This window comes from Leptopilina boulardi, unplaced genomic scaffold, assembly GCF_019393585.1.
Source record: "Leptopilina boulardi isolate dan_hultmark-lab unplaced genomic scaffold, ZJU_Lbou_2.1 LbouV2_51, whole genome shotgun sequence".
Classification (NCBI taxonomy): Eukaryota; Metazoa; Arthropoda; class Insecta; order Hymenoptera; family Figitidae; genus Leptopilina; species Leptopilina boulardi.
The window spans coordinates 987,770-1,004,673 of NW_026137996.1; the positions used below are offsets into that span (position 1 = coordinate 987,770).

General features: G+C 30.9%; 1 protein-coding gene and 1 long non-coding RNA gene across 8 annotated transcripts in view; both read right to left on the minus strand.

The window, feature by feature from the left end:
- The window catches only part of LOC127289823 (uncharacterized), a 116,631-nt gene that overhangs the window by 22,290 nt on the left and 77,437 nt on the right, over positions 1-16,904 (minus strand). Inside the window, exon 1 of one of the 5 annotated variants that reach the window (XM_051318015.1) lies at positions 14,949-15,556. The exons of the other annotated variants lie outside the window; for them this stretch is intronic. The gene's annotated coding sequence lies outside the window, so the exon portion shown is untranslated. Of the gene's footprint in view, positions 1-14,948; positions 15,557-16,904 lie in introns of those variants that run through there. 5 annotated transcript variants of the gene reach the window in all.
- Positions 10,623-13,959, minus strand: LOC127289829 (uncharacterized). Of its 3 annotated transcripts, XR_007844220.1 has the most exons (4): positions 13,580-13,959; positions 12,817-13,121; positions 11,747-12,052; positions 10,623-10,982 (listed from the first exon to the last, which is right to left on the minus strand). It is a non-coding gene; the product is annotated as an uncharacterized LOC127289829 (long non-coding RNA). The 3 variants fall into 3 exon arrangements; XR_007844221.1 differs by lacking the exon at positions 11,747-12,052; XR_007844222.1 differs by lacking the exons at positions 10,623-10,982; positions 11,747-12,052; positions 12,817-13,121 and adding exons at positions 11,355-11,593; positions 12,511-12,663.

The window sequence follows — 16,904 nt, forward strand, 5'->3', positions numbered from 1 at the left end:
GTGATGAAAAATAAAAGTGTCATTTTTCACCCTATGGTGTTCGGCTTTTTTCTTAAAAATACCGCCAAAAATTCTCTAAAAATATACCCCACCAAAATCCATTATCCACATGCGGCGCTCGCACCCCTAAAAGCCACCCCTATAGATGGTGAAAAATAAAAGTGTCATTTTTCACCCTTTGGTGTTCGGCTTTTTTCTTAAAAATACCGCCAAAAATTCTCTAAAAATATACCCAACCAAAATCCAATATCAAAATGCGGCGTTCGCACCCCTAAAAACCACCCCTATAGATAGTGAAAATAAAAGTGTCATTTTTCCAAGTTTGGTGTTCGGCTTTTTTCTTAAAAATACCGCCAAAAATTCTCTAAAAATATACCCAACCAAAATCCATTATCCAATTGCGGCGCTCGCACCCCTAAAAGCCACCCCTATAGATAGTGAAAAATAAAAGTCTCAATTTTCACACTTTGGTGTTCGGCTTTTTTCTTAAAAATACCGCCAAAAATTCTCTAAAAATATACCCAACCAAAATTCATTATCCAATTGCGGCGCTCGCACCCCTAAAAGCCACCCCTATAGATAGTGAAAAATAAAAGTCTCATTTTTCCACGTTTGGTGTTCGGCTTTTTTCTTAAAAATACCGCCAAAAATTCTCTAAAAATATACCCAACCAAAATCCATTATCCAATTGCGGCGCTCGCACCCCTAAAAGCCACCCCTATAGATAGTGAAAAATAAAAGTCTCAATTTTCACACTTTGGTGTTCGGCTTTTTTCTTAAAAATACCGCCAAAAATTCTCTAAAAATATACCCAACCAAAATCCATTATCCAAATGCGGCGCTCGCACCCCTAAAAGCCACCCCTATAGATGATTAAAATAAAAGTGTCATTTTTCACCCTTTGGTGTTCGGCTTTTTTCTTAAAAATACCGCCAAAAATTCTCTAAAAATATACCCAACCAAAATCCATTATCCACATGCGGCGCTCGCACCCCTAAAAGCCACCCCTATAGATGGTGAAAATAAAAGTGTCATTTTTCCAAGTTTGGTGTTCGGCTTTTTTCTTAATAATACCGCCAAAAATTCTCTAAAAATATACCCAACCAAAATCCAATATCCAAATGCGGCGCTCGCACCCCTAAAAGCCACCCCTATAGATAGTGAAAAATAAAAGTCTCAATTTTCACACTTTGGTGTTCGGCTTTTTTCTTAAAAATACCGCCAAAAATTCTCTAAAAATATACCCAACCAAAATCCATTATCCACATGCGGCGCTCGCACCCCTAAAAGCCACCCCTATAGATGGTGAAAATAAAAGTGTCATTTTTCCACGTTTGGTGTTCGGCTTTTTTCTTAAAAATACCGCCAAAAATTCTCTAAAAATATACCCCACCAAAATCCATTATCCACATGCGGCGCTCGCACCCCTAAAAGCCACCCCTATAGATAGTGAAAAATAAAAGTCTCATTTTTCCACGTTTGGTGTTCGGCTTTTTTCTTAAAAATACCGCCAAAAATTCTCTAAAAATATACCCAACCAAAATCCAATATCAAAATGCGGCGTTCGCACCCCTAAAAACCACCCCTATAGATAGTGAAAATAAAAGTGTCATTTTTCCAAGTTTGGTGTTCGGCTTTTTTCTTAAAAATACCGCCAAAAATTCTCTAAAAATATACCCAACCAAAATCCATTATCCAATTGCGGCGCTCGCACCCCTAAAAGCCACCCCTATAGATAGTGAAAAATAAAAGTCTCAATTTTCACACTTTGGTGTTCGGCTTTTTTCTTAAAAATACCGCCAAAAATTCTCTAAAAATATACCCAACCAAAATTCATTATCCAATTGCGGCGCTCGCACCCCTAAAAGCCACCCCTATAGATAGTGAAAAATAAAAGTCTCATTTTTCCACGTTTGGTGTTCGGCTTTTTTCTTAAAAATACCGCCAAAAATTCTCTAAAAATATACCCAACCAAAATCCATTATCCAATTGCGGCGCTCGCACCCCTAAAAGCCACCCCTATAGATAGTGAAAAATAAAAGTCTCAATTTTCACACTTTGGTGTTCGGCTTTTTTCTTAAAAATACCGCCAAAAATTCTCTAAAAATATACCCAACCAAAATCCATTATCCACATGCGGCGCTCGCACCCCTAAAAGCCACCCCTATAGATGATTAAAATAAAAGTGTCATTTTTCACCCTTTGGTGTTCGGCTTTTTTCTTAAAAATACCGCCAAAAATTCTCTAAAAATATACCCAACCAAAATCCATTATCCACATGCGGCGCTCGCACCCCTAAAAGCCACCCCTATAGATGGTGAAAATAAAAGTGTCATTTTTCCACGTTTGGTGTTCGGCTTTTTTCTTAAAAATACCGCCAAAAATTCTCTAAAAATATACCCAACCAAAATCCATTATCCAAATGCGGCGCTCGCACCCCTAAAAGCCACCCCTATAGATAGTGAAAAATAAAAGTCTCAATTTTCACACTTTGGTGTTCGGCTTTTTTCTTAAAAATACCGCCAAAAATTCTCTAAAAATATACCCAACCAAAATCCATTATCCACATGCGGCGCTCGCACCCCTAAAAGCCACCCCTATAGATGGTGAAAATAAAAGTGTCATTTTTCCACGTTTGGTGTTCGGCTTTTTTCTTAAAAATACCGCCAAAAATTCTCTAAAAATATACCCAACCAAAATCCATTATCCAAATGCGGCGCTCGCACCCCTAAAAGCCACCCCTATAGGTGATGAAAAATAAAAGTGTTATTTTTCACCCTATGGTGTTCGGCTTTTTTCTTAAAAATACTGCCAAAAATTCTCTAAAAATATACCTAACCAAAATCCATTATCCACATGCGGCGCTCGCACCCCTAAAAGCCACTCCTATAGATGATTAAAATAAAAGTGACATTTTTCACCCTTTGGTGTTCGGCTTTTTTCTTAAAAATACCGCCAAAAATTCTCTAAAAATATACCCAACCAAAATCCATTATCGAGATGAGAAAGAGATAAAACTTTGGCGTAGAATCTATTGGTGTTTCTGTCGTCTTCTGTCACGACTGAACCACTTCGAATTTTTAGTATAGTTTTAACAAATTTCGAAATAATCTTTCCAATGTTTCATATAAATTTAGTAAATAACGAAGTGCGCGTCGGTTTAACTTACTTCTGGTTTTTCGTATAAATTTATCAATTTACGAAATAATAATTTCAATTTCTGGAATATATTTACTAAAAAGACTATTCGTAAAAATATACCGATTTTCGTTATCAAACTTAAATGTTCCGCGTTTGAAAAAGAGAATACTAAAATTTCCTATCAGATTTATCAAATATTGCTACACTGAAAAAAAAATTTGTTTAGATCAAATAAAAAGTATTTGATCCAAATACATCATTTACTTGTCTATTATCCCAATAAATATGTATTTGAACCAAATACACATTTACTCAACCTAAGTATTTTATTTTATCGTATCAAATAAATAGTTATTTGAATCAAATACAAAGTATTCAAATCAAATAAATGGAATATTCAAAGCGAATAAATAATTATTTGAATCAATTATGAAAATTATTTCATTCAATACTGCATGTTTTTTGACTCAAATAAATATTTATTTGCATTAATAAAATATTTTTCTTGAAACAACTAAAAATTTTCTTGAATCAAATATTCGATTATTTGTCATAAGTAATTGTTTTAATTGAAACTAAAACCTCTTTAATTGCGGCAATTATTATTTTATTTGATCCAAATACATAATTTATTTGCATAAAATGTAAGAATTTTTTTATTCAAATAAATCAAAATTTGAATTGAATAAATAACATATTTATTTACTAATTCTTCCATTTCTAAATTAAATTCTTACTCAAATAAATAAATTAAAAAATATGTAATTTCTGCATACTATGATCGCATATTTTTATTTTCAACTAATTCATACATAGAATTAATGATTAAACGCAAACCTGAGAAATAAATAAATCTAACGCATGGGGGGAATCGAACCTACGACCTACGGATTATGTCTAACGCTTTACCAACTACGGTACGTGAAAACGAATGTTAACTTCTTGATGTCATTTGAACTTGCAAAATACTTAACTCAGAAAAGTGCTTGGCATCATTTAGTTAAAGTTAAGATATTAAATTATATTTTCCAATTAAATGCAATTTATAAAATATAATTAATTATATGTTTCATGATTATTATCATGAATCATCCCAGGTGAATTTTCAAAAAAAAAGTGTAAATATATTTTTATTAAAAATGCGTTTTTCGTTGTTCTGAATCATTGTAAATATTAATTTTTTGTAGATGAAAAAATATTTGACTTTTGGACTTCGAATATTATTAAATAATATATATAAATAAATGAATAGTAGGTATCAAATAACTGATTATTCTCATTACACTTAAATATTTAATTTATCAAAATATTTTATTTTCCTTTAATAAAATAGTGTATTATTTAAATAACGCATTATTTATATTAAATAATTTAATTAATTAGAATTAATAAATTTATTGTATCAAATACTTTTTATTTGTATCAAAAAAATGAAATATTTGAGTGAAATAAATAAATTAATTGTTTCAAGTAAATCATTATCATCGTTTCAAATAAATATTTAATTGATTGAAATATTTTTTTATTTGTCTTAATAAAATAGTGTATTAGGATTAAATAACGAATTATTTGTATTAAATAATTCAGTTTATTTGAATCAATTACATAAATTTATTGTGTCAAATACTTTTTATTTGTACCAAATAAACGAAATATTTGAGTGAAATAAATTAATGAATAGTTTCAAGTAACTCATTATTTGTATTAAATAAATTCATTTATTCAATTCAATTAATTATTTAATTGAACCAAATACGATTTATTTGGTTCAAATAAATGCGATTCAAATAATTCAAGTTATTTGAATCAAATACATATTTTTTTTATCCAAATAAAAAGTATTTGAACCAATTAAATATTTTTCAAATAATTTAAAGTATTTGAATCAAATAAATTTTTTTTCAGTGTACTAAATTTCTTCCGTGTGTAAGTTTGAACCGAGTGGATAAAAGCAGATATATTTACTTGCAGGCGACATTGACTCTGGCTGGGACTGGTGTAGTGCAGGCGGGGATATTCGGTCGCGTCCGGTGTACTTCGTTTACGCTCGGCGCTACCCCCGCCGGCCGCCACATTCACCTTCAAGGCTCTGGCGAAAGTCGACTGTAAAACGTTTCTTGCATTTCTCGACTAATTTCGTTCTCTCTCCACTCGGAAACAATTTTTTTTTGTTCTAGCACGGCGGTTTAAATGTAACACAATTTTTTTGTTAAATATTTAGCTAATAACATAAATTTTTTTTGTTAAAAAAATTGATTTTTTTATTACGAAAAAAATTTTTTTTTAAGAGAAAAAAAAATTTATTTAAAAGAAAATTTTATTTTTTTATTAAAAGAAAAAAAATGTTATCAAAGTTACACTTTCTAAAGTACAACTTTGACAACAAAGACCCTTATCTCTCTATCTCTTAATAAAAAAATTTTTTGTTACTTAAAAAAATGATTTATTTTACCAAAAAATTTTTTTTTAATTTTAGCAAAATATTTAAGGGGGAAGTCTACTGTGACAAGGGAAAAAAGCCGTTTTTTCGAATTTCTTTCGAAAAAAATATGACTCATATTTTGATAACATTTAAAAAAAAATTCTCTTTTAAATAAATTTTTTTCTCTTAAAAAAAATAACAATTTTTAGAAAACAAATTTTTTTTGTAATAAAAAATAACAATTTTTGGAAAAAATTTTTTTTTCGTAATAAAAAAATCAATTTTTTTAACAAAAAAATTTATGTTACATATTAGCTAAATATTTAACAAAAAAATTGTGTTGCATTTAAACCGCCGTGCTAGCACAAAAAAATTTGTTTCCGAGTGGAGAGAGAACGAAATTAGTCGAGAAATGCAAGAAACGTTTTACAGTCGACTTTCGCCAGAGCCTTGTAGGTGAATGTGGCGGGGGTAGCGCCGAGCGTAAACGAAGTACACCGGACGCGACCGAATATCCCCGCCTGCACTACACCAGTCCCAGCCAGAGTCAATGTCGCCTGCAAGTAAATATCTCTGCTTCTATCCACTAGGTTCAAACTTACACTGTCTCTGACATATGTGTGCGTGCACATTTAATTCCAGGAACCATTATTACAAATTAAAATGATAAAATATTTTCTGAATTAACAAATTTTTGTTAAAAAGATTTAAATAATATTTTTTTCAAAAAACATTTTTTTAATTCCCAAAACAATAAAAAATTTTGTACATAAAATTTTTTAAAATTTTTTGTTGAAAAATTTTTTAATTTTATTAAATGAAGAAAAATTTTGTTATTAAAAACTCTTATTTTTTAATTTTCATTAAGTCAATAAATTTTTCTTATTATTTTAAAGTGTTCGTTCCGTCCATTGTTTAGAATTTTTTTTTCGTATATTACAGAAGGTATCTATACAATAAAATTTTTGGTCCCGGCTATTCTTTTTACTCCTTGTAAAGTATGCCTTAAATTTCGCCTCGGGTTACTATACATATAATACTTAAATCTCAGAATTAAAATTTTTGCACGCATCGAAGATCAAACAACTTAAACATGAAGGTATTTTTCTAGCTTAATCGATTATTAACTATGCATAATAACAAAGATATTATAGACGTAAATTTTTTGGGGGGAGGTTAACATCAAATTGCATTCCGCAAATATTTACAGGCTCAAATGTGAGGCATTTTACGTGTAATGTCCTGAGTTAAAAAATTGATTTCTCAAAAAAGTAAAATTTAGGGAAATTGTTGTCCTACCTGATAGAAAAATATCCCCAAAAAAAGTTTTGACTTTTTTCAAATTTTGGGGGAGATAGAGGGGGTCAATTTTATCAGTTTTTCCTGACACCGCCTACTATTTGAATTTTTTCTGTCTATAAATACAATAAATAAAATTTAGGCAGGTATGTTTTTTGAAGTTTTTTTTCATGCTCTTTCCGATGGTGAATTTCGTTTTTTTGAAATAAATAATTACAAAGAAAAGTTAAGGTTTTTTCCGATCTGTATATAAATTTTCAGAATGCCGAGTTTTTTTGTTTTCGAGATATTAAATATCAATCATTTTATGTCGGCGCGCGCCAGTGTAAACAGCAACCACGGCGCGGTATAAGTCGACATTTAAGGGTACTTTCCTGATGACGTCGGGCAAGTTAACCCCAACACCAACGCTTTCCGCCCCCTCTGGGGGGTTCTAATGTACATATCTTTTAGTCTTATGGTTAGGAGAAGCCATTTTAACCAAAAAATTTGAAATGTTGGGCCATTTAAGGGTACTTTACTGATGACGTGGGGCAAGTTAACCCCAAAATAAATGCTTTCCGCCCCCTCTGGGGGGTTCTAGTGTACATATCTTTTAGTCTTATGGTTAGGAGAAGTTAATTTAACCAAAAAATTTGAAAAGTTGGGCCATTTAAGGGTACTTTACTGATGACGTGGGTCAAGTTACCCCCAATTTCAGGTTTATTTGGGGGTTCATGATTTAACATTTTGTTTTTGTTATAGTAAAGTGTATTTTAAGCGGTTGTCATTGCGAAAAGTTAATTTTTTACATTTTTAATTTTTCGTTTTTTTAAACGTTGCGGACTTCAGCTTCATGTTTGGTGTTCTTTTATCTACATGTTACATATTGCATTAATTTTCAATAATGTTAATTTTTTAATTTATTTACAAGTTTAATAAAGTGATAAAGTAAGAAAAGTTTTTAATAGTGAGGAATTTTTTTTTGGCGGTATTTTTAAGAAAAAAGCCGAACACCAAAGGGTGAAAAATGACACTTTTATTTTTCACCATCTATAGGGGTGGCTTTTAGGGGTGCGAGCGCCGCATGTGGATAATGGATTTTGGTTGGGTATATTTTTAGAGAATTTTTGGCGGTATTTTTAAGAAAAAAGCCGAACACCAAAGGGTGGAAAATGACACTTTTATTTTAATCATCTATAGGGGTGGCTTTTAGGGGTGCGAGCGCCGCATTTGGATAATGGATTTTGGTTGGGTATATTTTTAGAGAATTTTTGGCGGTATTTTTAAGAAAAAAGCCGAACACCAAAGTGTGAAAATTGAGACTTTTATTTTTCACTATCTATAGGGGTGGCTTTTAGGGGTGCGAGCGCCGCATTTGGATATTGGTTTTTGGTTGGGTATATTTTTAGAGAATTTTTGGCGGTATTTTTAAGAAAAAAGCCGAACACCAAACGTGGAAAAATGACACTTTTATTTTCACCATCTATAGGGGTGGCTTTTAGGGGTGCGAGCGCCGCATTTGGATATTGGATTTTGGTTGGGTATATTTTTAGAGAATTTTTGGCGGTATTTTTAAGAAAAAAGCCGAACACCAAAGGGTGAAAAATGACACTTTTATTTTTCACCATCTATAGGGGTGGCTTTTAGGGGTGCGAGCGCCGCATGTGGATAATGGATTTTGGTTGGGTATATTTTTAGAGAATTTTTGGCGGTATTTTTAAGAAAAAAGCCGAACACCAAAGGGTGAAATTTTACACTTTTATTTTAATCATCTATAGGGGTGGCTTTTAGGGGTGCGAGCGCCGCATTTGGATAATGGATTTTGGTTGGGTATATTTTTAGAGAATTTTTGGCGGTATTTTTAAGAAAAAAGCCGAACACCAAAGTGTGAAAATTGAGACTTTTCTTTTTCACTATCTATAGGGGTGGCTTTTAGGGGTGCGAGCGCCGCATTTGGATATTGGATTTTGGTTGGGTATATTTTTAGAGAATTTTTGGCGGTATTTTTAAGAAAAAAGCCGAACACCAAAGGGTGAAAAATGACACTTTTATTTTTCACCATCTATAGGGGTGGCTTTTAGGGGTGCGAGCGCCGCATGTGGATAATGGATTTTGGTGGGGTATATTTTTAGAGAATTTTTGGCGGTATTTTTAAGAAAAAAGCCGAACACCAAACGTGGAAAAATGACACTTTTATTTTCACCATCTATAGGGGTGGCTTTTAGGGGTGCGAGCGCCGCATGTGGATAATGGATTTTGGTTGGGTATATTTTTAGAGAATTTTTGGCGGTATTTTTAAGAAAAAAGCCGAACACCAAAGGGTGAAAAATGACACTTTTATTTTAATCATCTATAGGGGTGGCTTTTAGGGGTGCGAGCGCCGCATGTGGATAATGGATTTTGGTGGGGTATATTTTTAGACAATTTTTGGCGGTATTTTTAAGAAAAAAGCCGAACACCAAAGGGTGAAAAATGACACTTTTATTTTAATCATCTATAGGGGTGGCTTTTAGGGGTGCGAGCGCCGCATGTGGATAATGGATTTTGGTGGGGTATATTTTTAGAGAATTTTTGGCGGTATTTTTAAGAAAAAAGCCGAACACCAAAGGGTGAAAAATGACATTTTTATTTTAATCATCTATAGGGGTGGCTTTTAGGGGTGCGAGCGCCGCATGTGGATAATGGATTTTGGTTGGGTATATTTTTAGAGAATTTTTGGCGGTATTTTTAAGAAAAAAGCCGAACACCAAAGGGTGAAAAATGACACTTTTATTTTCACCATCTATAGGGGTGGCTTTTTGGGGTGCGAGCGCCGCATGTGGATAATGGATTTTGGTTGGGTATATTTTTAGAGAATTTTTGGCGGTATTTTTAAGAAAAAAGCCGAACACCAAACGTGGAAAAATGACACTTTTATTTTCACCATCTATAGGGGTGGCTTTTAGGGGTGCGAGCGCCGCATGTGGATAATGGATTTTGGTGGGGTATATTTTTAGAGAATTTTTGGGGGTATTTTTAAGAAAAAAGCCGAACACCAAATTGTTGTATTTGGACATTCTTTTTTTCACAATAGACATAATATGATTAAGGGTTGTTTTCACCCTTAATGTGAATAGTTTTGGTTTTTTATTGATAATTATTGTATTATTAACTACTCTGAGTGATGTTATTGGGTTTTTATTAGTAAATGAAAAAAAAAAATTTTCGTTCATTTGATCGTTCCAAACTTTTGTCTCATTATAATATATATTACAAAAAACTATATATTATTATAAAAATAATATAGAATTAACTATTTGAATAATATTGACTAATAATTAATAATAATAGTACTATCATATATGACAATATTACTATATCAATGTCCACCTCATGAGGACAAGTGAATTATGCAAATGTCATTAATAAGTAACCTCCATAATAATATTAACATATATTAGATTATGAATTATAGTAGAATATTATATATTCAATATTATAAGATCGGTGAAGTTTACATCGATTACGATCATCAAAATTTTAAAAATCATAAGATACTGCATGAACACAACAAAAAATTACAAAAAACATTATACCTATAACAAAAAAAATTAAGTTCAACGCTAAATTCATTAGAAACACAACCCTGATGTAATCCCCTACATTGACATTTTTGAAAAAAAAATTGAAATTTCATTACATATACAATTACCTTTAAAGCACTTTTCGTCATAAAAATCATTCCAAAAAAATTTAATTTTTCTTAGGCAGACTATTTTATTGCATTTTCTTGCACAAAATACACCTAAAAGTGTAGCAAAAAATTGACAGCCCGATCCGAGTAGAGGAACACCAATTTTATGACCATTAAAGCGATTTTCGTAAAAAAAATCATTCCAAAAAAATTTAATTTTTCTTAGGCAGACTATTTTATTGCAATTTCTTGCACAAAATACACCTAAAAGTGTAGCAAAAAATTGACAGCCCGATCCTAGTAGAGGAACACCAATTTTATGACCAATAAAGCGATTTTTGTCAAAAAAAAATTTTCAAAAAAATTCAATTTTTCTTAGGCAGACTATTTTATTGCATTTTCTTGCACAAAATACACCTAAAAGTGTAGAAAAAAATTGACAGCCCGATCCGAGTAGAGGAACACCTTTTTTATGACCAAAAACGCATCCAAAAGCATAAAAAACTAACCAAAAAAATTCAATTTTTCTTAGGCAGACTATTTTATTGCAATTTCTGGCACAAAGTACACCGAAAAGTGTAGAAAAAAATTAAGCCCCCAATCCGAGTAGAGGAACACCAATTTTATGACCATTAAAGCGATTTTCGTAAAAAAAAAATGTCCAAAAAAATTCAATTTTTCTTAGGCAGACTATTTTATTGCATTTTCTTGCCCAAAATACACCTAAAAGTGTAGAAAAAAATTGACAGCCCGATCCGAGTAGAGGAACACCAATTTTATGACCATTAAAGCGGTTTTCGTAAAAAAAAATGTCCAAAAAAATTCAATTTTTCTTAGGCAGACTATTTTATTGCATTTTGTTGCACAAAATACACCTAAAAGTGTAGCAAAAAATTGACAGCCCGATCCTAGTAGAGGAACACCAATTTTATGACCAATAAAGCGATTTTCGTCAAAAAAAAATTTTCAAAAAAATTCAATTTTTCTTAGACAGACTATTTTATTGCATTTTCTTGCACAAAATACACCTAAAAGTGTAGAAAAAAATTGACAGCCCGATCCGAGTAGAGGAACACCTTTTTTATGACCAAAAACGCATCCAAAAGCATAAAAAACTAACCAAAAAAATTCAATTTTTCTTAGGCAGACTATTTTATTGCATTTTCTTGCACAAAATACACCTAAAAGTGTAGCAAAAAATTGACAGCCCGATCCGAGTAGAGGAACACCAATTTTATGACCATTAAAGCGATTTTCGTAAAAAAAATCATTCCAAAAAAATTTAATTTTTCTTAGGCAGACTATTTTATTGCAATTTCTTGCACAAAATACACCTAAAAGTGTAGCAAAAAATTGACAGCCCGATCCTAGTAGAGGAACACCAATTTTATGACCAATAAAGCGATTTTTGTCAAAAAAAAATTTTCAAAAAAATTCAATTTTTCTTAGGCAGACTATTTTATTGCATTTTCTTGCACAAAATACACCTAAAAGTGTAGAAAAAAATTGACAGCCCGATCCGAGTAGAGGAACACCTTTTTTATGACCAAAAACGCATCCAAAAGCATAAAAAACTAACCAAAAAAATTCAATTTTTCTTAGGCAGACTATTTTATTGCAATTTCTGGCACAAAGTACACCGAAAAGTGTAGAAAAAAATTAAGCCCCCAATCCGAGTAGAGGAACACCAATTTTATGACCATTAAAGCGATTTTCGTAAAAAAAAAATGTCCAAAAAAATTCAATTTTTCTTAGGCAGACTATTTTATTGCATTTTCTTGCCCAAAATACACCTAAAAGTGTAGAAAAAAATTGACAGCCCGATCCGAGTAGAGGAACACCAATTTTATGACCATTAAAGCGGTTTTCGTAAAAAAAAATGTCCAAAAAAATTCAATTTTTCTTAGGCAGACTATTTTATTGCATTTTGTTGCACAAAATACACCTAAAAGTGTAGCAAAAAATTGACAGCCCGATCCTAGTAGAGGAACACCAATTTTATGACCAATAAAGCGATTTTCGTCAAAAAAAAATTTTCAAAAAAATTCAATTTTTCTTAGACAGACTATTTTATTGCATTTTCTTGCACAAAATACACCTAAAAGTGTAGAAAAAAATTGACAGCCCGATCCGAGTAGAGGAACACCTTTTTTATGACCAAAAACGCATCCAAAAGCATAAAAAACTAACCAAAAAAATTCAATTTTTCTTAGGCAGACTATTTTATTGCATTTTCTTGCACAAAATACACCTAAAAGTGTAGCAAAAAATTGACAGCCCGATCCGAGTAGAGGAACACCAATTTTATGACCATTAAAGCGATTTTCGTAAAAAAAAAATGTCCAAAAAAATTCAATTTTTCTTAGGCAGACTATTTTATTGCATTTTCTTGCACAAAATACACCTAAAAGTGTAGAAAAAAATTGACAGCCCGATCCGAGTAGAGGAACACCAATTTTATGACCATTAAAGCGGTTTTCGTAAAAAAAAATTTCCAAAAAAATTCAATTTTTCTTAGGCAGACTATTTTATTGCATTTTCTTGCCCAAAATACACCTAAAAGTGTAGAAAAAAATTGACAGCCCGATCCGAGTAGAGGAACACCTTTTTTATGACCAAAAACGCATCCAAAAGCATAAAAAACTAACCAAAAAAATTCAATTTTTCTTAGGCAGACTATTTTATTGCATTTTCTTGCACAAAATACACCTAAAAGTGTAGCAAAAAATTGACAGCCCGATCCGAGTAGAGGAACACCAATTTTATGACCATTAAAGCGATTTTCGTAAAAAAAAAATGTCCAAAAAAATTCAATTTTTCTTAGGCAGACTATTTTATTGCATTTTCTTGCACAAAATACACCTAAAAGTGTAGAAAAAAATTGACAGCCCGATCCGAGTAGAGGAACACCAATTTTATGACCATTAAAGCGGTTTTCGTAAAAAAAAATTTCCAAAAAAATTCAATTTTTCTTAGGCAGACTATTTTATTGCATTTTGTTGCACAAAATACACCTAAAAGTGTAGCAAAAAATTGACAGCCCGATCCTAGTAGAGGAACACCAATTTTATGACCAATAAAGCGATTTTCGTCAAAAAAAAATTTTCAAAAAAATTCAATTTTTCTTAGGCAGACTATTTTATTGCATTTTCTTGCACAAAATACACCTAAAAGTGTAGAAAAAAATTGACAGCCCGATCCGAGTAGAGGAACACCTTTTTTATGACCAAAAACGCATCCAAAAGCATAAAAAACTAACCAAAAAAATTCAATTTTTCTTAGGCAGACTATTTTATTGCATTTTCTTGCACAAAATACACCTAAAAGTGTAGAAAAAAATTGACAGCCCGATCCGAGTAGAGGAACACCAATTTTATGACCATTAAAGCGGTTTTCGTAAAAAAAAATTTCCAAAAAAATTCAATTTTTCTTAGGCAGACTATTTTATTGCATTTTCTTGCCCAAAATACACCTAAAAGTGTAGAAAAAAATTGACAGCCCGATCCGAGTAGAGGAACACCAATTTTATGACCATTAAAGCGATTTTCGTAAAAAAAAAATGTCCAAAAAAATTCAATTTTTCTTAGGCAGACTATTTTATTGCATTTTCTTGCACAAAATACACCTAAAAGTGTAGAAAAAAATTGACAGCCCGATCCGAGTAGAGGAACACCTTTTTTATGACCAAAAACGCATCCAAAAGCATAAAAAACTAACCAAAAAAATTCAATTTTTCTTAGGCAGACTATTTTATTGCATTTTCTTGCACAAAATACACCTAAAAGTGTAGAAAAAAATTGACAGCCCGATCCGAGTAGAGGAACACCAATTTTATGACCATTAAAGCGGTTTTCGTAAAAAAAAATTTCCAAAAAAATTCAATTTTTCTTAGGCAGACTATTTTATTGCAATTTCTGGCACAAAGTACACCGAAAAGTGTAGAAAAAAATTAAGCCCCCAATCCGAGTAGAGGAAGACCCTTATTACCACCTTTAAAGCACTTTTCGTCATAAAAATCATTCCAAAAAAATTTAATTTGGCTTAGGCAGACTATTTTAATGCATTTACTGGCACAAAATACAACGAAAAGTGTAGAAAAAAATTGACCACCCGATCCGAGTAGGGGAAGATCCCTATTACTATTTTTTGTTATGTTTATGCAGTACCTTGGTTTTTAATATTTCGATAACCGTAATCGATGTGAACTTCACCAACCTATATTATAAATTTTAAATTAAAATGTTCTATTATTATTATTTATTACATAAATATTGTATTATTTTCAAAAAAAAAATTAATATATATTAAGAGATACTATTTAAAAATTTTCTATAATATGTTTAGTTTGAGAGGACACGCATTCTATAATCTCGCTCTTCAAAAAGAATAATACATTTATATTGTTGAAAATAATTATTATGTTGAAAATACCTCGACTATTATCACAGTTAATTGCAGCACGGCTTATATTTGAATTTGAATTCAGTATAAAGCCTTTATATCTAGAAAACGCTTGAATTAAATTCAAGGGGTTTCTCAAAATTTGTAGGTATTTCTCGATGAAGTTTACACGTTTGTATTTACACGTTCTATACGAGGTTTACGTTGACTTCAAACAGACGACATTCACTTCCACTGTATTACATTATTGGTCACACATATATACACACAATAGCAATATACTACATTTATCTGTGTGTAAAATAACTTCGTGTATATGACTTTCAATTACAAACATCTCGTTTATTCGCGTCTTCCAAAATTTCCAAGCGTCAAATATTTCCCAATATTCCAATAATTTTGTTTGATATTTCCATGACAACATTTTTTTTTATACTTTCACTTGATTTATTAAAATTATTGTTTAGAATAATAATTTATATTTTTTTTACACACTATTATAAATATAATGTGAAATTTTTATTAAATTTATAATTAATGAATAATAGAAACATTTTTTTTTTTGGAATATATAAACGCGACTCGGTTGAAAAACACAAACACGACGACTGTCGAACTGATGTGGCATTGCTTAGTGGGTACACATGGGGCGAGTCCCGCTTGGTGGGCAAACAGCTGCCTCTCTACCCCCACTTTAAGACCCCACCATACTTGTATTATAGTACTCTCAGTGGTACCCAGTAGATCAGTCCCTCGTCCGAGGTTTTTGGCCATGACTTTCGCTTAAATATAACTATGGATTTTTTTTCTCGTCTTCTTCTTTTTCTTCCAATTTCATTTGTCGGGTGTCTTTTTAATACTTAAAAGGTGCATTATTGGCATTCCATTGAGGGTTCCTTCTTGGAAATTCGTTACCGTTTTTATATGTATTTATATAAATGTATATATATATATATATACGGTTCTACTAAGGATCAAGAAATTTGAACAAGTTGTTAAAATTGGCCTTGACTGGCAAGGTTGTTCTGATATTGAACATTGAACTTGCGGTTTTTCAAGATTTGACTCGAATGTCTGTTAGTCACGTGTTATTGCCAAAGGGGGACCCATAAAGGCGGAGATGAGGCGTCACTGATATGTAAATCTTGGTTTATATGTGTATAAAACAGTCATTGACATTTTCATCGAAAATTATTCACAAATTGCATAACATACGATGAATAAATTTCATATCAATTTAAATAATAATAATAATAAAAAAAAATAGAACATAAAAATAAGATCAATTTTTTATAAAAAAAAAAAATTCTTTTTTTTTTAAATGGAGAAAATTTTCAATGTTTTTAAAAATAGTAGCTAACAAAATATTTTTGAACTTTTTATTATTATTTTCGTTTTTAAAAGGAAAAATAATTTTCTTATAAATATGCAAATATTTTTTTTTATGTGCCATAGGAAAAAATTCACTGGTTTTTTTTTTAAATCCTTAAAAACGTGAAATAGGAAAATAATACCGGATCCTTTACTTTTGTTTATAAATTTTCATTATTTCTATTATCATTTTATAGTAATTAAATGCAAGAGTTCACTTTTTGTGACATTTAAAGCCGATTACTATATAAACGTATATATATATGTATATAGAAAAATGTTAAAATAGCATTTTTATTATTGTTTGACAGAAAAATAATTCTTACGGAGAAATTCTTTTTTATAAAATTTAATTTCTTTTTTCCACTCCAGTTCCTTTTTGATATAACTAAAAGTTCAATTTTTTTTTTCCTCCATTGATAAATAAAAGTCAATATATAATTATCAATTAATGATTTTTTATTGGTCTGCAATTCAAAAAATGATTTTATTTTTTTTACATTCTCCTCATAAATGAAAAAGTATGCCTGCTTTTTTTGTTTGATTAAAAAAAAAAAAAAATTTAATTGATTCAAATAATGACCAGACTGTTATATTAAGTAAATATTTATTTGT